Below are 22834 nucleotides of genomic sequence, written 5' to 3' on the forward strand. Positions count from 1 at the left end.
CTAGTATGGTCTGCTTCAGTATCTGAGGAGTTGTCAGTGGTGCTACCATGATGCAATCGTGAACAAAAATGCCCACTTCTGACTATATGACAGAAGGAAGGTCACTGATGAAGCAGCAGAAGATGTTTGGATATATGACAGTACCCTTCCTGATGAAGGACTCCTGCTCGAGAGGTCGATTTTGCCGGTCCTCGGATGCTGCCTGCCCCGCTGTGCTTTTCCAGCACCACTCTCATCTCATTCGGCGTATGGAGTCTGGCCCATCATTCTGGGCTCACGGCCGGTCATCTCACTATGTCGATTTTACTTAATGCCAGAAAACTATGGATTGCGCCATGAAAATGCTCAAAAACGGAGTCTGCAGAGCGGACGTTTCCATCCGATCCCATCTCACACGCTGAGTGAACACACCCTGTTTATCGCGCAGCAAGACATTGGCGAGTGCACGCAGCCAGGCGAAGCAAACCCGTGGCATGGGGCCGAACTCTGTTCGAGCCGTGCAGCATTTGAAATAAAGGGTGCGGCAATGCGTTGCATTGGCCGGGAATCGAACCCGGGCCTCCCGCGTGGCAGGCGAGAATTCTACCACTGAACCACCAATGCACCTGCGGGCGGGCCCCGCTAGAACTTTACTACAGTTTGAACTCCAGCAGGAAACTAAACCGGTATTCTTGATATTCTGTCCTGTGGCGCAGCATGCCGACTCCAATCTCCAGCATCTGCAGCCCTGACTTTCTCCATTGCTGATATAGCGAGAAACCAAGTAGGAAACTCGCAATGAAGCGCTGTTTGTTTGACTAGTTGGATTTTATCTGAACGCTGTTTCTTTATTTCAAAATATATAAAGTAAATAATACGACAAGGATTCGAGGCTCAAGATTATTACTTGCAAATTATAGTTTGCCTAGATGGTTCCTGACCAAGTGGAGAACGCTATTCTTAAAATGGAAACGAGTTCTACTTAAATTATAACATTAACGTATTATGTGCACACAGTCAGCACAGCTCATATTTTGAAACACAACAACATAGAGATGGTGGTAGGAATAGCCCGCAGATCAAGCCTGCTCGCTATAGTTCATGATCAACTTCACTTTCCGGCCCATCTCTTGGTTTTGGAAGCATTCCAACGATTTCTCCAATCCAGCCTCAACTAGAGCATAGAACATACAAAAGGCCAGAACAGAACAGGCCCTTTGGCCCACGATGTTGTGCCGAGGTTCTACCCGAATGTAATGTAACCTACGCAATCCTCAACTCACTGCTCTCCATGTGCCCGTCCAGCAGTTCCTTAAATGACGCCAATGACTCTGCTTCCAAGTGGACGGGCTGGCAACCCCTTCCATGCATTCACAACTCTCTGCGTAAAGAACCTACCTCTGACGTCTCCTCGATACTTTCCTCCTGATATCTTCAAACTATGACTCGGGCTATTGACTCTGTCTATGCCACTCATTATTCAAAGATATTCAATACTAGAACATCAATGACGCTCTGTCGTGAAGAACTGAGAAGGTTTCCAATCTTTGTTTATCCGCTGGTTGGATTCCCATCGAGCACAAAGAAAGACGATTGCGTTCGTCAGAGGGCATTGGCTTTCTGCATTTGAACCTAGTATGGTCTGCTTCAGTATCTGAGGAGTTGTCAGTGGTGCTACCATGATGCAATCGTGAACAAAAATGCCCACTTCTGACTATATGACAGAAGGAAGGTCACTGATGAAGCAGCAGAAGATGTTTGGATATATGACAGTACCCTTCCTGATGAAGGACTCCTGCTCGAGAGGTCGATTTTGCCGGTCCTCGGATGCTGCCTGCCCCGCTGTGCTTTTCCAGCACCACTCTCATCTCATTCGGCGTATGGAGTCTGGCCCATCATTCTGGGCTCACGGCCGGTCATCTCACTATGTCGATTTTACTTAATGCCAGAAAACTATGGATTGCGCCATGAAAATGCTCAAAAACGGAGTCTGCAGAGCGGACGTTTCCATCCGATCCCATCCCACACGCTGAGTGAACACACCCTGTTTACCGCGCAGCAGGACATTAGCGAGTGCACGCAGCCAGGCGAAGCAAACCCGTGGCATGGGGCCGAACTCTGTTCGAGCCGTGCAGCATTTGAAATAAAGGGTGCTGCAATGCGTTGCATTGGCCGGGAATCGAATCCGGGCCTCCCGCGTGGCAGGCGAGAATTCTACCACTGAACCACCAATGCACCTGCGGGCGGGCCCCGCTAGAACTTTACTACAGTTTGAACTCCAGCAGGAAACTAAACCGGTATTCTTGATATTCTGTCCTGTGGCGCAGCATGCCGACTCCAATCTCCAGCATCTGCAGCCCTGACTTTCTCCATTGCTGATATAGCGAGAAACCAAGTAGGAAACTCGCAATGAAGCGCTGTTTGTTTGACTAGTTGGATTTTATCTGAACGCTGTTTCTTTATTTCAAAATATATAAAGTAAATAATACGACAAGGATTCGAGGCTCAAGATTATTACTTGCAAATTATAGTTTGCCTAGATGCTTCCTGACCAAGTGGAGAACGCTATTCTTAAAATGGAAATGAGTTCTACTTAAATTATAACATTAACGTATTATGTGCACACAGTCAGCACAGCTCATATTTTGAAACACAACAACATAGAGATGGTGGTAGGAATAGCCCGCAGATCAAGCCTGCTCGCTATAGTTCATGATCAACTTCACTTTCCGGCCCATCTCTTGGTTTTGGAAGCATTCCAACGATTTCTCCAATCCAGCCTCAACTAGAGCATAGAACATACAAAAGGCCAGAACAGAACAGGCCCTTTGGCCCACGATGTTGTGCCGAGGTTCAACCCGAATGTAATGTAACCTACGCAATCCTCAACTCACTGCTCTCCATGTGCCCGTCCAGCAGTTCCTTAAATGACGCCAATGACTCTGCTTCCAAGTGGACGGGCTGGCAACCCATTCCATGCATTCACAACTCTCTGCGTAAAGAACCTACCTCTGACGTCTCCTCGATACTTTCCTCCTGATATCTTCAAACTATGACTCGGGCTATTGACTCTGTCTGTGCCACTCATTATTCAAAGATATTCAATGCTAGAACATCAATGACGCTCTGTCGTGAAGAACTGAGAAGGTTTCCAATCTTTGTTTATCCACTGGTTGGAGTCCCATCGAGCACAAAGAAAGACGATTGCGTTCGTCAGAGGGCATTGGCTTTCTGCATTTGAACCTAGTATGGTCTGCTTCAGTATCTGAGGAGTTTTCGGTGGTGCTACCATGATGCAATCGTGAACAAAAATGCCCACTTCTGACTATATGACAGAAGGAAGGTCACTGATGAAGCAGCAGAAGATGTTTGGATATATGACAGTACCCTTCCTGATGAAGGACTCCTGCTCGAGAGGTCGATTTTGCCGGTCCTCGGATGCTGCCTGCCCCGCTGTGCTTTTCCAGCACCACTCTCATCTCATTCGGCGTATGGAGTCTGGCCCATCATTCTGGGCTCACGGCCGGTCATCTCACTATGTCGATTTTACTTAATGCCAGAAAACTATGGATTGCGCCATGAAAATGCTCAAAAACGGAGTCTGCAGAGCGGACGTTTCCATCCGATCCCATCTCACACGCTGAGTGAACACACCCTGTTTATCGCGCAGCAAGACATTGGCGAGTGCACGCAGCCAGGCGAAGCAAACCCGTGGCATGGGGCCGAACTCTGTTCGAGCCGTGCAGCATTTGAAATAAAGGGTGCTGCAATGCGTTGCATTGGCCGGGAATCGAACCCGGGCCTCCCGCGTGGCAGGCGAGAATTCTACCACTGAACCACCAATGCACCTGCGGGCGGGCCCCGCTAGAACTTTACTACAGTTTGAACTCCAGCAGGAAACTCAACCGGTATTCTTGATATTCTGTCCTGTGGCGCAGCATGCCGACTCCAATCTCCAGCATCTGCAGCCCTGACTTTCTCCATTGCTGATATAGCGAGAAACCAAGTAGGAAACTCGCAATGAAGCGCTGTTTGTTTGACTAGTTGGATTTTATCTGAACGCTGTTTCTTTATTTCAAAATATATAAAGTAAATAATACGACAAGGATTCGAGGCTCAAGATTATTACTTGCAAATTATAGTTTGCCTAGATGCTTCCTGACCAAGTGGAGAACGCTATTCTTAAAATGGAAATGAGTTCTACTTAAATTATAACATTAACGTATTATGTGCACACAGTCAGCACAGCTCATATTTTGAAACACAACAACATAGAGATGGTGGTAGGAATAGCCCGCAGATCAAGCCTGCTCGCTATAGTTCATGATCAACTTCACTTTCCGGCCCATCTCTTGGTTTTGGAAGCATTCCAACGATTTCTCCAATCCAGCCTCAACTAGAGCATAGAACATACAAAAGGCCAGAACAGAACAGGCCCTTTGGCCCACGATGTTGTGCCGAGGTTCAACCCGAATGTAATGTAACCTACGCAATCCTCAACTCACTGCTCTCCATGTGCCCGTCCAGCAGTTCCTTAAATGACGCCAATGACTCTGCTTCCAACTGGACGGGCTGGCAACCCATTCCATGCATTCACAACTCTCTGCGTAAAGAACCTACCTCTGACGTCTCCTCGATACTTTCCTCCTGATATCTTCAAACTATGACTCGGGCTATTGACTCTGTCTGTGCCACTCATTATTCAAAGATATTCAATGCTAGAACATCAATGACGCTCTGTCGTGAAGAACTGAGAAGGTTTCCAATCTTTGTTTATCCACTGGTTGGAGTCCCATCGAGCACAAAGAAAGACGATTGCGTTCGTCAGAGGGCATTGGCTTTCTGCATTTGAACCTAGTATGGTCTGCTTCAGTATCTGAGGAGTTTTCGGTGGTGCTACCATGATGCAATCGTGAACAAAAATGCCCACTTCTGACTATATGACAGAAGGAAGGTCACTGATGAAGCAGCAGAAGATGTTTGGATATATGACAGTACCCTTCCTGATGAAGGACTCCTGCTCGAGAGGTCGATTTTGCCGGTCCTCGGATGCTGCCTGCCCCGCTGTGCTTTTCCAGCACCACTCTCATCTCATTCGGCGTATGGAGTCTGGCCCATCATTCTGGGCTCACGGCCGGTCATCTCACTATGTCGATTTTACTTAATGCCAGAAAACTATGGATTGCGCCATGAAAATGCTCAAAAACGGAGTCTGCAGAGCGGACGTTTCCATCCGATCCCATCCCACACGCTGAGTGAACACACCCTGTTTACCGCGCAGCAGGACATTAGCGAGTGCACGCAGCCAGGCGAAGCAAACCCGTGGCATGGGGCCGAACTCTGTTCGAGCCGTGCAGCATTTGAAATAAAGGGTGCTGCAATGCGTTGCATTGGCCGGGAATCGAATCCGGGCCTCCCGCGTGGCAGGCGAGAATTCTACCACTGAACCACCAATGCACCTGCGGGCGGGCCCCGCTAGAACTTTACTACAGTTTGAACTCCAGCAGGAAACTAAACCGGTATTCTTGATATTCTGTCCTGTGGCGCAGCATGCCGACTCCAATCTCCAGCATCTGCAGCCCTGACTTTCTCCATTGCTGATATAGCGAGAAACCAAGTAGGAAACTCGCAATGAAACGCTGTTTGTTTGACTAGTTGGATTTTATCTGAACGCTGTTTCTTTATTTCAAAATATATAAAGTAAATAATACGACAAGGATTCGAGGCTCAAGATTATTACTTGCAAATTATAGTTTGCCTAGATGCTTCCTGACCAAGTGGAGAACGCTATTCTTAAAATGGAAATGAGTTCTACTTAAATTATAACATTAACGTATTATGTGCACACAGTCAGCACAGCTCATATTTTGAAACACAACAACATAGAGATGGTGGTAGGAATAGCCCGCAGATCAAGCCTGCTCGCTATAGTTCATGATCAACTTCACTTTCCGGCCCATCTCTTGGTTTTGGAAGCATTCCAACGATTTCTCCAATCCAGCCTCAACTAGAGCATAGAACATACAAAAGGCCAGAACAGAACAGGCCCTTTGGCCCACGATGTTGTGCCGAGGTTCAACCCGAATGTAATGTAACCTACGCAATCCTCAACTCACTGCTCTCCACGTGCCCGTCCAGCAGTTCCTTAAATGACGCCAATGACTCTGCTTCCAAGTGGACGGGCTGGCAACCCATTCCATGCATTCACAACTCTCTGCGTAAAGAACCTACCTCTGACGTCTCCTCGATACTTTCCTCCTGATATCTTCAAACTATGACTCGGGCTATTGACTCTGTCTGTGCCACTCATTATTCAAAGATATTCAATGCTAGAACATCAATGACGCTCTGTCGTGAAGAACTGAGAAGGTTTCCAATCTTTGTTTATCCACTGGTTGGAGTCCCATCGAGCACAAAGAAAGACGATTGCGTTCGTCAGAGGGCATTGGCTTTCTGCATTTGAACCTAGTATGGTCTGCTTCAGTATCTGAGGAGTTTTCGGTGGTGCTACCATGATGCAATCGTGAACAAAAATGCCCACTTCTGACTATATGACAGAAGGAAGGTCACTGATGAAGCAGCAGAAGATGTTTGGATATATGACAGTACCCTTCCTGATGAAGGACTCCTGCTCGAGAGGTCGATTTTGCCGGTCCTCGGATGCTGCCTGCCCCGCTGTGCTTTTCCAGCACCACTCTCATCTCATTCGGCGTATGGAGTCTGGCCCATCATTCTGGGCTCACGGCCGGTCATCTCACTATGTCGATTTTACTTAATGCCAGAAAACTATGGATTGCGCCATGAAAATGCTCAAAAACGGAGTCTGCAGAGCGGACGTTTCCATCCGATCCCATCTCACACGCTGAGTGAACACACCCTGTTTATCGCGCAGCAAGACATTGGCGAGTGCACGCAGCCAGGCGAAGCAAACCCGTGGCATGGGGCCGAACTCTGTTCGAGCCGTGCAGCATTTGAAATAAAGGGTGCTGCAATGCGTTGCATTGGCCGGGAATCGAACCCGGGCCTCCCGCGTGGCAGGCGAGAATTCTACCACTGAACCACCAATGCACCTGCGGGCGGGCCCCGCTAGAACTTTACTACAGTTTGAACTCCAGCAGGAAACTAAACCGGTATTCTTGATATTCTGTCCTGTGGCGCAGCATGCCGACTCCAATCTCCAGCATCTGCAGCCCTGACTTTCTCCATTGCTGATATAGCGAGAAACCAAGTAGGAAACTCGCAATGAAGCGCTGTTTGTTTGACTAGTTGGATTTTATCTGAACGCTGTTTCTTTATTTCAAGATATATAAAGTAAATAATACGACTAGGATTCGAGGCTCAAGATTATTACTTGCAAATTATAGTTTGCCTAGATGGTTCCTGACCAAGTGGAGAACGCTATTCTTAAAATGGAAACGGGTTCTACTTAAATTATAACATTAACGTATTATGTGCACACAGTCAGCACAGCTCATATTTTGAAACACAACAACATAGAGATGGTGGTAGGAATAGCCCGCAGATCAAGCCTGCTCGCTATAGTTCATGATCAACTTCACTTTCCGGCCCATCTCTTGGTTTTGGAAGCATTCCAACGATTTCTCCAATCCAGCCTCAACTAGAGCATAGAACATACAAAAGGCCAGAACAGAACAGGCCCTTTGGCCCACGATGTTGTGCCGAGGTTCTACCCGAATGTAATGTAACCTACGCAATCCTCAACTCACTGCTCTCCATGTGCCCGTCCAGCAGTTCCTTAAATGACGCCAATGACTCTGCTTCCAAGTGGACGGGCTGGCAACCCCTTCCATGCATTCACAACTCTCTGCGTAAAGAACCTACCTCTGACGTCTCCTCGATACTTTCCTCCTGATATCTTCAAACTATGACTCGGGCTATTGACTCTGTCTATGCCACTCATTATTCAAAGATATTCAATACTAGAACATCAATGACGCTCTGTCGTGAAGAACTGAGAAGGTTTCCAATCTTTGTTTATCCGCTGGTTGGATTCCCATCGAGCACAAAGAAAGACGATTGCGTTCGTCAGAGGGCATTGGCTTTCTGCATTTGAACCTAGTATGGTCTGCTTCAGTATCTGAGGAGTTGTCAGTGGTGCTACCATGATGCAATCGTGAACAAAAATGCCCACTTCTGACTATATGACAGAAGGAAGGTCACTGATGAAGCAGCAGAAGATGTTTGGATATATGACAGTACCCTTCCTGATGAAGGACTCCTGCTCGAGAGGTCGATTTTGCCGGTCCTCGGATGCTGCCTGCCCCGCTGTGCTTTTCCAGCACCACTCTCATCTCATTCGGCGTATGGAGTCTGGCCCATCATTCTGGGCTCACGGCCGGTCATCTCACTATGTCGATTTTACTTAATGCCAGAAAACTATGGATTGCGCCATGAAAATGCTCAAAAACGGAGTCTGCAGAGCGGACGTTTCCATCCGATCCCATCCCACACGCTGAGTGAACACACCCTGTTTACCGCGCAGCAGGACATTAGCGAGTGCACGCAGCCAGGCGAAGCAAACCCGTGGCATGGGGCCGAACTCTGTTCGAGCCGTGCAGCATTTGAAATAAAGGGTGCTGCAATGCGTTGCATTGGCCGGGAATCGAATCCGGGCCTCCCGCGTGGCAGGCGAGAATTCTACCACTGAACCACCAATGCACCTGCGGGCGGGCCCCGCTAGAACTTTACTACAGTTTGAACTCCAGCAGGAAACTAAACCGGTATTCTTGATATTCTGTCCTGTGGCGCAGCATGCCGACTCCAATCTCCAGCATCTGCAGCCCTGACTTTCTCCATTGCTGATATAGCGAGAAACCAAGTAGGAAACTCGCAATGAAGCGCTGTTTGTTTGACTAGTTGGATTTTATCTGAACGCTGTTTCTTTATTTCAAGATATATAAAGTAAATAATACGACTAGGATTCGAGGCTCAAGATTATTACTTGCAAATTATAGTTTGCCTAGATGGTTCCTGACCAAGTGGAGAACGCTATTCTTAAAATGGAAACGGGTTCTACTTAAATTATAACATTAACGTATTATGTGCACACAGTCAGCACAGCTCATATTTTGAAACACAACAACATAGAGATGGTGGTAGGAATAGCCCGCAGATCAAGCCTGCTCGCTATAGTTCATGATCAACTTCACTTTCCGGCCCATCTCTTGGTTTTGGAAGCATTCCAACGATTTCTCCAATCCAGCCTCAACTAGAGCATAGAACATACAAAAGGCCAGAACAGAACAGGCCCTTTGGCCCACGATGTTGTGCCGAGGTTCTACCCGAATGTAATGTAACCTACGCAATCCTCAACTCACTGCTCTCCATGTGCCCGTCCAGCAGTTCCTTAAATGACGCCAATGACTCTGCTTCCAAGTGGACGGGCTGGCAACCCCTTCCATGCATTCACAACTCTCTGCGTAAAGAACCTACCTCTGACGTCTCCTCGATACTTTCCTCCTGATATCTTCAAACTATGACTCGGGCTATTGACTCTGTCTATGCCACTCATTATTCAAAGATATTCAATACTAGAACATCAATGACGCTCTGTCGTGAAGAACTGAGAAGGTTTCCAATCTTTGTTTATCCGCTGGTTGGATTCCCATCGAGCACAAAGAAAGACGATTGCGTTCGTCAGAGGGCATTGGCTTTCTGCATTTGAACCTAGTATGGTCTGCTTCAGTATCTGAGGAGTTGTCAGTGGTGCTACCATGATGCAATCGTGAACAAAAATGCCCACTTCTGACTATATGACAGAAGGAAGGTCACTGATGAAGCAGCAGAAGATGTTTGGATATATGACAGTACCCTTCCTGATGAAGGACTCCTGCTCGAGAGGTCGATTTTGCCGGTCCTCGGATGCTGCCTGCCCCGCTGTGCTTTTCCAGCACCACTCTCATCTCATTCGGCGTATGGAGTCTGGCCCATCATTCTGGGCTCACGGCCGGTCATCTCACTATGTCGATTTTACTTAATGCCAGAAAACTATGGATTGCGCCATGAAAATGCTCAAAAACGGAGTCTGCAGAGCGGACGTTTCCATCCGATCCCATCCCACACGCTGAGTGAACACACCCTGTTTACCGCGCAGCAGGACATTAGCGAGTGCACGCAGCCAGGCGAAGCAAACCCGTGGCATGGGGCCGAACTCTGTTCGAGCCGTGCAGCATTTGAAATAAAGGGTGCTGCAATGCGTTGCATTGGCCGGGAATCGAATCCGGGCCTCCCGCGTGGCAGGCGAGAATTCTACCACTGAACCACCAATGCACCTGCGGGCGGGCCCCGCTAGAACTTTACTACAGTTTGAACTCCAGCAGGAAACTAAACCGGTATTCTTGATATTCTGTCCTGTGGCGCAGCATGCCGACTCCAATCTCCAGCATCTGCAGCCCTGACTTTCTCCATTGCTGATATAGCGAGAAACCAAGTAGGAAACTCGCAATGAAGCGCTGTTTGTTTGACTAGTTGGATTTTATCTGAACGCTGTTTCTTTATTTCAAAATATATAAAGTAAATAATACGACAAGGATTCGAGGCTCAAGATTATTACTTGCAAATTATAGTTTGCCTAGATGCTTCCTGACCAAGTGGAGAACGCTATTCTTAAAATGGAAATGAGTTCTACTTAAATTATAACATTAACGTATTATGTGCACACAGTCAGCACAGCTCATATTTTGAAACACAACAACATAGAGATGGTGGTAGGAATAGCCCGCAGATCAAGCCTGCTCGCTATAGTTCATGATCAACTTCACTTTCCGGCCCATCTCTTGGTTTTGGAAGCATTCCAACGATTTCTCCAATCCAGCCTCAACTAGAGCATAGAACATACAAAAGGCCAGAACAGAACAGGCCCTTTGGCCCACGATGTTGTGCCGAGGTTCAACCCGAATGTAATGTAACCTACGCAATCCTCAACTCACTGCTCTCCACGTGCCCGTCCAGCAGTTCCTTAAATGACGCCAATGACTCTGCTTCCAAGTGGACGGGCTGGCAACCCATTCCATGCATTCACAACTCTCTGCGTAAAGAACCTACCTCTGACGTCTCCTCGATACTTTCCTCCTGATATCTTCAAACTATGACTCGGGCTATTGACTCTGTCTGTGCCACTCATTATTCAAAGATATTCAATGCTAGAACATCAATGACGCTCTGTCGTGAAGAACTGAGAAGGTTTCCAATCTTTGTTTATCCACTGGTTGGAGTCCCATCGAGCACAAAGAAAGACGATTGCGTTCGTCAGAGGGCATTGGCTTTCTGCATTTGAACCTAGTATGGTCTGCTTCAGTATCTGAGGAGTTGTCAGTGGTGCTACCATGATGCAATCGTGAACAAAAATGCCCACTTCTGACTATATGACAGAAGGAAGGTCACTGATGAAGCAGCAGAAGATGTTTGGATATATGACAGTACCCTTCCTGATGAAGGACTCCTGCTCGAGAGGTCGATTTTGCCGGTCCTCGGATGCTGCCTGCCCCGCTGTGCTTTTCCAGCACCACTCTCATCTCATTCGGCGTATGGAGTCTGGCCCATCATTCTGGGCTCACGGCCGGTCATCTCACTATGTCGATTTTACTTAATGCCAGAAAACTATGGATTGCGCCATGAAAATGCTCAAAAACGGAGTCTGCAGAGCGGACGTTTCCATCCGATCCCATCCCACACGCTGAGTGAACACACCCTGTTTACCGCGCAGCAGGACATTAGCGAGTGCACGCAGCCAGGCGAAGTAAACCCGTGGCATGGGGCCGAACTCTGTTCGAGCCGTGCAGCATTTGAAATAAAGGGTGCTGCAATGCGTTGCATTGGCCGGGAATCGAATCCGGGCCTCCCGCGTGGCAGGCGAGAATTCTACCACTGAACCACCAATGCACCTGCGGGCGGGCCCCGCTAGAACTTTACTACAGTTTGAACTCCAGCAGGAAACTAAACCGGTATTCTTGATATTCTGTCCTGTGGCGCAGCATGCCGACTCCAATCTCCAGCATCTGCAGCCCTGACTTTCTCCATTGCTGATATAGCGAGAAACCAAGTAGGAAACTCGCAATGAAGCGCTGTTTGTTTGACTAGTTGGATTTTATCTGAACGCTGTTTCTTTATTTCAAAATATATAAAGTAAATAATACGACAAGGATTCGAGGCTCAAGATTATTACTTGCAAATTATAGTTTGCCTAGATGCTTCCTGACCAAGTGGAGAACGCTATTCTTAAAATGGAAATGAGTTCTACTTAAATTATAACATTAACGTATTATGTGCACACAGTCAGCACAGCTCATATTTTGAAACACAACAACATAGAGATGGTGGTAGGAATAGCCCGCAGATCAAGCCTGCTCGCTATAGTTCATGATCAACTTCACTTTCCGGCCCATCTCTTGGTTTTGGAAGCATTCCAACGATTTCTCCAATCCAGCCTCAACTAGAGCATAGAACATACAAAAGGCCAGAACAGAACAGGCCCTTTGGCCCACGATGTTGTGCCGAGGTTCAACCCGAATGTAATGTAACCTACGCAATCCTCAACTCACTGCTCTCCATGTGCCCGTCCAGCAGTTCCTTAAATGACGCCAATGACTCTGCTTCCAACTGGACGGGCTGGCAACCCATTCCATGCATTCACAACTCTCTGCGTAAAGAACCTACCTCTGACGTCTCCTCGATACTTTCCTCCTGATATCTTCAAACTATGACTCGGGCTATTGACTCTGTCTGTGCCACTCATTATTCAAAGATATTCAATGCTAGAACATCAATGACGCTCTGTCGTGAAGAACTGAGAAGGTTTCCAATCTTTGTTTATCCACTGGTTGGAGTCCCATCGAGCACAAAGAAAGACGATTGCGTTCGTCAGAGGGCATTGGCTTTCTGCATTTGAACCTAGTATGGTCTGCTTCAGTATCTGAGGAGTTTTCGGTGGTGCTACCATGATGCAATCGTGAACAAAAATGCCCACTTCTGACTATATGACAGAAGGAAGGTCACTGATGAAGCAGCAGAAGATGTTTGGATATATGACAGTACCCTTCCTGATGAAGGACTCCTGCTCGAGAGGTCGATTTTGCCGGTCCTCGGATGCTGCCTGCCCCGCTGTGCTTTTCCAGCACCACTCTCATCTCATTCGGCGTATGGAGTCTGGCCCATCATTCTGGGCTCACGGCCGGTCATCTCACTATGTCGATTTTACTTAATGCCAGAAAACTATGGATTGCGCCATGAAAATGCTCAAAAACGGAGCCTGCAGAGCGGACGTTTCCATCCGATCCCATCCCACACGCTGAGTGAACACACCCTGTTTATCGCGCAGCAGGAGATTGGCGAGTGCACGCAGCCAGGCGAAGCAAACCCGGGGCATCGGGCCGAACTCTGTTCGAGCCGTGCAGCATTTGAAATAAAGGGTGCTGCAATGCGTTGCATTGGCCGGGAATCGAACCCGGGCCTCCCGCGTGGCAGGCGAGAATTCCACCACTGAACCACCAATGCACCTGCGGGCGGGCCCCGCTAGAACTTTACTACAGTTTGAACTCCAGCAGGAAACTAAACCGGTATTCTTGATATTCTGTCCTGTGGCGCAGCATGCCGACTCCAATCTCCAGCATCTGCAGCCCTGACTTTCTCCATTGCTGATATAGCGAGAAACCAAGTAGGAAACTCGCAATGAAGCGCTGTTTGTTTGACTAGTTGGATTTTATCTGAACGCTGTTTCTTTATTTCAAGATATATAAAGTAAATAATACGACTAGGATTCGAGGCTCAAGATTATTACTTGCAAATTATAGTTTGCCTAGATAGTTCCTGACCAAGTGGAGAACGCTATTCTTAAAATGGAAATGGGTTCTACTTAAATTATAACATTAACGTATTATGTGCACACAGTCAGCACAGCTCATATTTTGAAACACAACAACATAGAGATGGTGGTAGGAATAGCCCGCAGATCAAGCCTGCTCGCTATAGTTCATGATCAACTTCACTTTCCGGCCCATCTCTTGGTTTTGGAAGCATTCCAACGATTTCTCCAATCCAGCCTCAACTAGAGCATAGAACATACAAAAGGCCAGAACAGAACAGGCCCTTTGGCCCACGATGTTGTGCCGAGGTTCTACCCGAATGTAATGTAACCTACGCAATCCTCAACTCACTGCTCTCCATGTGCCCGTCCAGCAGTTCCTTAAATGACGCCAATGACTCTGCTTCCAAGTGGACGGGCTGGCAACCCCTTCCATGCATTCACAACTCTCTGCGTAAAGAACCTACCTCTGACGTCTCCTCGATACTTTCCTCCTGATATCTTCAAACTATGACTCGGGCTATTGACTCTGTCTATGCCACTCATTATTCAAAGATATTCAATACTAGAACATCAATGACGCTCTGTCGTGAAGAACTGAGAAGGTTTCCAATCTTTGTTTATCCGCTGGTTGGATTCCCATCGAGCACAAAGAAAGACGATTGCGTTCGTCAGAGGGCATTGGCTTTCTGCATTTGAACCTAGTATGGTCTGCTTCAGTATCTGAGGAGTTGTCAGTGGTGCTACCATGATGCAATCGTGAACAAAAATGCCCACTTCTGACTATATGACAGAAGGAAGGTCACTGATGAAGCAGCAGAAGGTGTTTGGATATATGACAGTACCCTTCCTGATGAAGGACTCCTGCTCGAGAGGTCGATTTTGCCGGTCCTCGGATGCTGCCTGCCCCGCTGTGCTTTTCCAGCACCACTCTCATCTCAGTCGGTGTATGGAGTCTGGCCCATCATTCTGGGCTCACGGCCGGTCATCTCACTATGTCGATTTTACTTAATGCCAGAAAACTATGGATTGCGCCATGAAAATGCTCAAAAACGGAGCCTGCAGAGCGGACGTTTCCATCCGATCCCATCCCACACGCTGATCGAACACACCCTGTTTATCGCGCAGCAGGACATTGGCGAGTGCACGCAGCCAGGCGAAGCAAACCCGTGGCATGGGGCCGAACTCTGTTCGAGCCGTGCAGCATTTGAAATAAAGGGTGCTGCAATGCGTTGCATTGGCCGGGAATCGAACCCGGGCCTCCCGCGTGGCAGGCGAGAATTCTACCACTGAACCACCAATGCACCTGCGGGCGGGCCCCGCTAGAACTTTACTACAGTTTGAACTCCAGCAGGAAACTAAACCGGTATTCTTGATATTCTGTCCTGTGGCGCAGCATGCCGACTCCAATCTCCAGCATCTGCAGCCCTGACTTTCTCCATTGCTGATATAGCGAGAAACCAAGTAGGAAACTCGCAATGAAGCGCTGTTTGTTTGACTAGTTGGATTTTATCTGAACGCTGTTTCTTTATTTCAAGATATATAAAGTAAATAATACGACTAGGATTCGAGGCTCAAGATTATTACTTGCAAATTATAGTTTGCCTAGATAGTTCCTGACCAAGTGGAGAACGCTATTCTTAAAATGGAAATGGGTTCTACTTAAATTATAACATTAACGTATTATGTGCACACAGTCAGCACAGCTCATATTTTGAAACACAACAACATAGAGATGGTGGTAGGAATAGCCCGCAGATCAAGCCTGCTCGCTATAGTTCATGATCAACTTCACTTTCCGGCCCATCTCTTGGTTTTGGAAGCATTCCAACGATTTCTCCAATCCAGCCTCAACTAGAGCATAGAACATACAAAAGGCCAGAACAGAACAGGCCCTTTGGCCCACGATGTTGTGCCGAGGTTCTACCCGAATGTAATGTAACCTACGCAATCCTCAACTCACTGCTCTCCATGTGCCCGTCCAGCAGTTCCTTAAATGACGCCAATGACTCTGCTTCCAAGTGGACGGGCTGGCAACCCCTTCCATGCATTCACAACTCTCTGCGTAAAGAACCTACCTCTGACGTCTCCTCGATACTTTCCTCCTGATATCTTCAAACTATGACTCGGGCTATTGACTCTGTCTATGCCACTCATTATTCAAAGATATTCAATACTAGAACATCAATGACGCTCTGTCGTGAAGAACTGAGAAGGTTTCCAATCTTTGTTTATCCGCTGGTTGGATTCCCATCGAGCACAAAGAAAGACGATTGCGTTCGTCAGAGGGCATTGGCTTTCTGCATTTGAACCTAGTATGGTCTGCTTCAGTATCTGAGGAGTTGTCAGTGGTGCTACCATGATGCAATCGTGAACAAAAATGCCCACTTCTGACTATATGACAGAAGGAAGGTCACTGATGAAGCAGCAGAAGATGTTTGGATATATGACAGTACCCTTCCTGATGAAGGACTCCTGCTCGAGAGGTCGATTTTGCCGGTCCTCGGATGCTGCCTGCCCCGCTGTGCTTTTCCAGCACCACTCTCATCTCATTCGGCGTATGGAGTCTGGCCCATGATTCTGGGCTCACGGCCGGTCATCTCACTATGTCGATTTTACTTAATGCCAGAAAACTATGGATTGCGCCATGAAAATGCTCAAAAACGGAGCCTGCAGAGCGGACGTTTCCATCCGATCCCATCCCACACGCTGAGTGAACGCACCCTGTTTACCGCGCAGCAGGACATTGGCGAGTGCACGCAGCCAGGCGAAGCAAACCCGGGGCATCGGGCCGAACTCTGTTCGAGCCGTGCAGCATTTGAAATAAAGGGTGCTGCAATGCGGGATGCCTGGGAATCGAACCCGGGCCTCCCGCGTGGCAGGCGAGAATTCTACCACTGAACCACCAATGCACCTGCGGGCGGGCCCCGCTAGAACTTTACTACAGTTTGAACTCCAGCAGGAAACTAAACCGGTATTCTTGATATTCTGTCCTGTGGCGCAGCATGCCGACTCCAATCTCCAGCATCTGCAGCCCTGACTTTCTCCATTGCTGATATAGCGAGAAACCAAGTAGGAAACTCGCAATGAAGCGCTGTTTGTTTGACTAGTTGGATTTTATCTGAACGCTGTTTCTTTATTTCAAGATATATAAAGTAAATAATACGACTAGGATTCGAGGCTCAAGATTATTACTTGCAAATTATAGTTTGCCTAGATGCTTCCTGACCAAGTGGAGAACGCTATTCTTAAAATGGAAATGGGTTCTACTTAAATTATAACATTAACGTATTATGTGCACACAGTCAGCACAGCTCATATTTTGAAACACAACAACATAGAGATGGTGGTAGGAATAGCCCGCAGATCAAGCCTGCTCGCTATAGTTCATGATCAACTTCACTTTCCGGCCCATCTCTTGGTTTTGGAAGCATTCCAACGATTTCTCCAATCCAGCCTCAACTAGAGCATAGAACATACAAAAGTCCAGAACAGAACAGGCCCTTTGGCCCACGATGTTGTGCCGAGGTTCTACCCGAATGTAATGTAACCTACGCAATCCTCAACTCACTGCTCTCCATGTGCCCGTCCAGCAGTTCCTGAAATGACGCCAATGACTCTGCTTCCAAGTGGACGGGCTGGCAACCCCTTCCATGCATTCACAACTCTCTGCGTAAAGAACCTACCTCTGACGTCTCCTCGATACTTTCCTCCTGATATCTTCAAACTATGACTCGGGCTATTGACTCTGTCTATGCCACTCATTATTCAAAGATATTCAATACTAGAACATCAATGACGCTCTGTCGTGAAGAACTGAGAAGGTTTCCAATCTTTGTTTATCCACTGGTTGGAGTCCCATCGAGCACAAAGAAAGACGATTGCGTTCGTCAGAGGGCATTGGCTTTCTGCATTTGAACCTAGTATGGTCTGCTTCAGTATCTGAGGAGTTTTCGGTGGTGCTACCATGATGCAATCGTGAACAAAAATGCCCACTTCTGACTATATGACAGAAGGAAGGTCACTGATGAAGCAGCAGAAGATGTTTGGATATATGACAGTACCCTTCCTGATGAAGGACTCCTGCTCGAGAGGTCGATTTTGCCGGTCCTCGGATGCTGCCTGCCCCGCTGTGCTTTTCCAGCACCACTCTCATCTCATTCGGCGTATGGAGTCTGGCCCATCATTCTGGGCTCACGGCCGGTCATCTCACTATGTCGATTTTACTTAATGCCAGAAAACTATGGATTGCGCCATGAAAATGCTCAAAAACGGAGTCTGCAGAGCGGACGTTTCCATCCGATCCCATCCCACACGCTGGGTGAACACACCCTGTTTACCGCGCAGCAGGACATTAGCGAGTGCACGCAGCCAGGCGAAGCAAACCCGTGGCATCGGGCCGAACTCTGTTCGAGCCGTGCAGCATTCGAAATAAAGGGTGCTGCAATGCGTTGCATTGGCCGGGAATCGAATCCGGGCCTCCCGCGTGGCAGGCGAGAATTCTACCACTGAACCACCAATGCACCTGCGGGCGGGCCCCGCTAGAACTTTACTACAGTTTGAACTCCAGCAGGAAACTAAACCGGTATTCTTGATATTCTGTCCTGTGGCGCAGCATGCCGACTCCAATCTCCAGCATCTGCAGCCCTGACTTTCTCCATTGCTGATATAGCGAGAAACCAAGTAGGAAACTCGCAATGAAGCGCTGTTTGTTTGACTAGTTGGATTTTATCTGAACGCTGTTTCTTTATTTCAAGATATATAAAGTAAATAATACGACTAGGATTCGAGGCTCAAGATTATTACTTGCAAATTATAGTTTGCCTAGATGCTTCCTGACCAAGTGGAGAACGCTATTCTTAAAATGGAAATGGGTTCTACTTAAATTATAACATTAACGTATTATGTGCACACAGTCAGCACAGCTCATATTTTGAAACACAACAACATAGAGATGGTGGTAGGAATAGCCCGCAGATCAAGCCTGCTCGCTATAGTTCATGATCAACTTCACTTTCCGGCCCATCTCTTGGTTTTGGAAGCATTCCAACGATTTCTCCAATCCAGCCTCAACTAGAGCATAGAACATACAAAAGGCCAGAACAGAACAGGCCCTTTGGCCCACGATGTTGTGCCGAGGTTCTACCCGAATGTAATGTAACCTACGCAATCCTCAACTCACTGCTCTCCATGTGCCCGTCCAGCAGTTCCTGAAATGACGCCAATGACTCTGCTTCCAAGTGGACGGGCTGGCAACCCCTTCCATGCATTCACAACTCTCTGCGTAAAGAACCTACCTCTGACGTCTCCTCGATACTTTCCTCCTGATATCTTCAAACTATGACTCGGGCTATTGACTCTGTCTATGCCACTCATTATTCAAAGATATTCAATACTAGAACATCAATGACGCTCTGTCGTGAAGAACTGAGAAGGTTTCCAATCTTTGTTTATCCGCTGGTTGGATTCCCATCGAGCACAAAGAAAGACGATTGCGTTCGTCAGAGGGCATTGGCTTTCTGCATTTGAACCTAGTATGGTCTGCTTCAGTATCTGAGGAGTTGTCAGTGGTGCTACCATGATGCAATCGTGAACAAAAATGCCCACTTCTGACTATATGACAGAAGGAAGGTCACTGATGAAGCAGCAGAAGGTGTTTGGATATATGACAGTACCCTTCCTGATGAAGGACTCCTGCTCGAGAGGTCGATTTTGCCGGTCCTCGGATGCTGCCTGCCCCGCTGTGCTTTTCCAGCACCACTCTCATCTCAGTCGGTGTATGGAGTCTGGCCCATCATTCTGGGCTCACGGCCGGTCATCTCACTATGTCGATTTTACTTAATGCCAGAAAACTATGGATTGCGCCATGAAAATGCTCAAAAACGGAGCCTGCAGAGCGGACGTTTCCATCCGATCCCATCCCACACGCTGATCGAACACACCCTGTTTATCGCGCAGCAGGACATTGGCGAGTGCACGCAGCCAGGCGAAGCAAACCCGGGGCATGGGGCCGAACTCGGTTCGAGCCGTGCAGCATTTGAAATAAAGGGTGCTGCAATGCGGGATGCCTGGGAATCGAACCCGGGCCTCCCGCGTGGCCGGCGAGAATTCTACCACTGAACCACCAATGCACCTGCGGGCGGGCCCCGCTAGAACTTTACTACAGTTTGAACTCCAGCAGGAAACTAAACCGGTATTCTTGATATTCTGTCCTGTGGCGCAGCATGCCGACTCCAATCTCCAGCATCTGCAGCCCTGACTTTCTCCATTGCTGATATAGCGAGAAACCAAGTAGGAAACTCGCAATGAAGCGCTGTTTGTTTGACTAGTTGGATTTTATCTGAACGCTGTTTCTTTATTTCAAGATATATAAAGTAAATAATACGACTAGGATTCGAGGCTCAAGATTATTACTTGCAAATTATAGTTTGCCTAGATGCTTCCTGACCAAGTGGAGAACGCTATTCTTAAAATGGAAATGGGTTCTACTTAAATTATAACATTAACGTATTATGTGCACACAGTCAGCACAGCTCATATTTTGAAACACAACAACATAGAGATGGTGGTAGGAATAGCCCGCAGATCAAGCCTGCTCGCTATAGTTCATGATCAACTTCACTTTCCGGCCCATCTCTTGGTTTTGGAAGCATTCCAACGATTTCTCCAATCCAGCCTCAACTAGAGCATAGAACATACAAAAGGCCAGAACAGAACAGGCCCTTTGGCCCACGATGTTGTGCCGAGGTTCTACCCGAATGTAATGTAACCTACGCAATCCTCAACTCACTGCTCTCCATGTGCCCGTCCAGCAGTTCCTGAAATGACGCCAATGACTCTGCTTCCAAGTGGACGGGCTGGCAACCCCTTCCATGCATTCACAACTCTCTGCGTAAAGAACCTACCTCTGACGTCTCCTCGATACTTTCCTCCTGATATCTTCAAACTATGACTCGGGCTATTGACTCTGTCTATGCCACTCATTATTCAAAGATATTCAATACTAGAACATCAATGACGCTCTGTCGTGAAGAACTGAGAAGGTTTCCAATCTTTGTTTATCCGCTGGTTGGAGTCCCATCGAGCACAAAGAAAGACGATTGCGTTCGTCAGAGGGCATTGGCTTTCTGCATTTGAACCTAGTATGGTCTGCTTCAGTATCTGAGGAGTTTTCGGTGGTGCTACCATGATGCAATCGTGAACAAAAATGCCCACTTCTGACTATATGACAGAAGGAAGGTCACTGATGAAGCAGCAGAAGATGTTTGGATATATGACAGTACCCTTCCTGATGAAGGACTCCTGCTCGAGAGGTCGATTTTGCCGGTCCTCGGATGCTGCCTGCCCCGCTGTGCTTTTCCAGCACCACTCTCATCTCATTCGGCGTATGGAGTCTGGCCCATCATTCTGGGCTCACGGCCGGTCATCTCACTATGTCGATTTTACTTAATGCCAGAAAACTATGGATTGCGCCATGAAAATGCTCAAAAACGGAGTCTGCAGAGCGGACGTTTCCATCCGATCCCATCCCACACGCTGAGTGAACACACCCTGTTTACCGCGCAGCAGGACATTAGCGAGTGCACGCAGCCAGGCGAAGCAAACCCGTGGCATCGGGCCGAACTCTGTTCGAGCCGTGCAGCATTCGAAATAAAGGGTGCTGCAATGCGTTGCATTGGCCGGGAATCGAATCCGGGCCTCCCGCGTGGCAGGCGAGAATTCTACCACTGAACCACCAATGCACCTGCGGGCGGGCCCCGCTAGAACTTTACTACAGTTTGAACTCCAGCAGGAAACTAAACCGGTATTCTTGATATTCTGTCCTGTGGCGCAGCATGCCGACTCCAATCTCCAGCATCTGCAGCCCTGACTTTCTCCATTGCTGATATAGCGAGAAACCAAGTAGGAAACTCGCAATGAAGCGCTGTTTGTTTGACTAGTTGGATTTTATCTGAACGCTGTTTCTTTATTTCAAGATATATAAAGTAAATAATACGACTAGGATTCGAGGCTCAAGATTATTACTTGCAAATTATAGTTTGCCTAGATGCTTCCTGACCAAGTGGAGAACGCTATTCTTAAAATGGAAATGGGTTCTACTTAAATTATAACATTAACGTATTATGTGCACACAGTCAGCACAGCTCATATTTTGAAACACAACAACATAGAGATGGTGGTAGGAATAGCCCGCAGATCAAGCCTGCTCGCTATAGTTCATGATCAACTTCACTTTCCGGCCCATCTCTTGGTTTTGGAAGCATTCCAACGATTTCTCCAATCCAGCCTCAACTAGAGCATAGAACATACAAAAGGCCAGAACAGAACAGGCCCTTTGGCCCACGATGTTGTGCCGAGGTTCTACCCGAATGTAATGTAACCTACGCAATCCTCAACTCACTGCTCTCCATGTGCCCGTCCAGCAGTTCCTGAAATGACGCCAATGACTCTGCTTCCAAGTGGACGGGCTGGCAACCCCTTCCATGCATTCACAACTCTCTGCGTAAAGAACCTACCTCTGACGTCTCCTCGATACTTTCCTCCTGATATCTTCAAACTATGACTCGGGCTATTGACTCTGTCTATGCCACTCATTATTCAAAGATATTCAATACTAGAACATCAATGACGCTCTGTCGTGAAGAACTGAGAAGGTTTCCAATCTTTGTTTATCCGCTGGTTGGATTCCCATCGAGCACAAAGAAAGACGATTGCGTTCGTCAGAGGGCATTGGCTTTCTGCATTTGAACCTAGTATGGTCTGCTTCAGTATCTGAGGAGTTGTCAGTGGTGCTACCATGATGCAATCGTGAACAAAAATGCCCACTTCTGACTATATGACAGAAGGAAGGTCACTGATGAAGCAGCAGAAGATGTTTGGATATATGACAGTACCCTTCCTGATGAAGGACTCCTGCTCGAGTGGTCGATTTTGCCGGTCCTCGGATGCTGCCTGCCCCGCTGTGCTTTTCCAGCACCACTCTCATCTCAGTCGGTGTATGGAGTCTGGCCCATCATTCTGGGCTCACGGCCGGTC

General features: G+C 47.7%; 12 non-coding genes across 12 annotated transcripts; all 12 read right to left on the minus strand.

The window, feature by feature from the left end:
• Positions 1-532: 532 nt before the first annotated feature.
• On the minus strand, positions 533-603 carry trnag-gcc (transfer RNA glycine (anticodon GCC)). The gene has a single exon. It is a non-coding gene; the product is annotated as a tRNA-Gly (tRNA).
• Positions 604-2143: 1540 nt separating this feature from the next.
• Positions 2144-2214, minus strand: trnag-gcc (transfer RNA glycine (anticodon GCC)). Its single transcript has one exon. It is a non-coding gene; the product is annotated as a tRNA-Gly (tRNA).
• Positions 2215-3754: 1540 nt separating this feature from the next.
• trnag-gcc (transfer RNA glycine (anticodon GCC)) lies at positions 3755-3825 on the minus strand. The gene has a single exon. It is a non-coding gene; the product is annotated as a tRNA-Gly (tRNA).
• A 1540-nt stretch (positions 3826-5365) lies between these two features.
• On the minus strand, positions 5366-5436 carry trnag-gcc (transfer RNA glycine (anticodon GCC)). The gene has a single exon. It is a non-coding gene; the product is annotated as a tRNA-Gly (tRNA).
• Positions 5437-6976: 1540 nt separating this feature from the next.
• trnag-gcc (transfer RNA glycine (anticodon GCC)) lies at positions 6977-7047 on the minus strand. The gene has a single exon. It is a non-coding gene; the product is annotated as a tRNA-Gly (tRNA).
• Positions 7048-8587: 1540 nt separating this feature from the next.
• On the minus strand, positions 8588-8658 carry trnag-gcc (transfer RNA glycine (anticodon GCC)). Its single transcript has one exon. It is a non-coding gene; the product is annotated as a tRNA-Gly (tRNA).
• Positions 8659-10198: 1540 nt separating this feature from the next.
• Positions 10199-10269, minus strand: trnag-gcc (transfer RNA glycine (anticodon GCC)). Its single transcript has one exon. It is a non-coding gene; the product is annotated as a tRNA-Gly (tRNA).
• A 1540-nt stretch (positions 10270-11809) lies between these two features.
• trnag-gcc (transfer RNA glycine (anticodon GCC)) lies at positions 11810-11880 on the minus strand. Its single transcript has one exon. It is a non-coding gene; the product is annotated as a tRNA-Gly (tRNA).
• Positions 11881-13420: 1540 nt separating this feature from the next.
• On the minus strand, positions 13421-13491 carry trnag-gcc (transfer RNA glycine (anticodon GCC)). The gene has a single exon. It is a non-coding gene; the product is annotated as a tRNA-Gly (tRNA).
• A 1540-nt stretch (positions 13492-15031) lies between these two features.
• trnag-gcc (transfer RNA glycine (anticodon GCC)) lies at positions 15032-15102 on the minus strand. The gene has a single exon. It is a non-coding gene; the product is annotated as a tRNA-Gly (tRNA).
• A 3148-nt stretch (positions 15103-18250) lies between these two features.
• On the minus strand, positions 18251-18321 carry trnag-gcc (transfer RNA glycine (anticodon GCC)). The gene has a single exon. It is a non-coding gene; the product is annotated as a tRNA-Gly (tRNA).
• Positions 18322-21469: 3148 nt separating this feature from the next.
• On the minus strand, positions 21470-21540 carry trnag-gcc (transfer RNA glycine (anticodon GCC)). Its single transcript has one exon. It is a non-coding gene; the product is annotated as a tRNA-Gly (tRNA).
• Positions 21541-22834: the final 1294 nt, after the last annotated feature.

Source organism: Chiloscyllium punctatum, chromosome 30, assembly GCF_047496795.1.
Source record: "Chiloscyllium punctatum isolate Juve2018m chromosome 30, sChiPun1.3, whole genome shotgun sequence".
Taxonomy (NCBI): Eukaryota; Metazoa; Chordata; class Chondrichthyes; order Orectolobiformes; family Hemiscylliidae; genus Chiloscyllium; species Chiloscyllium punctatum.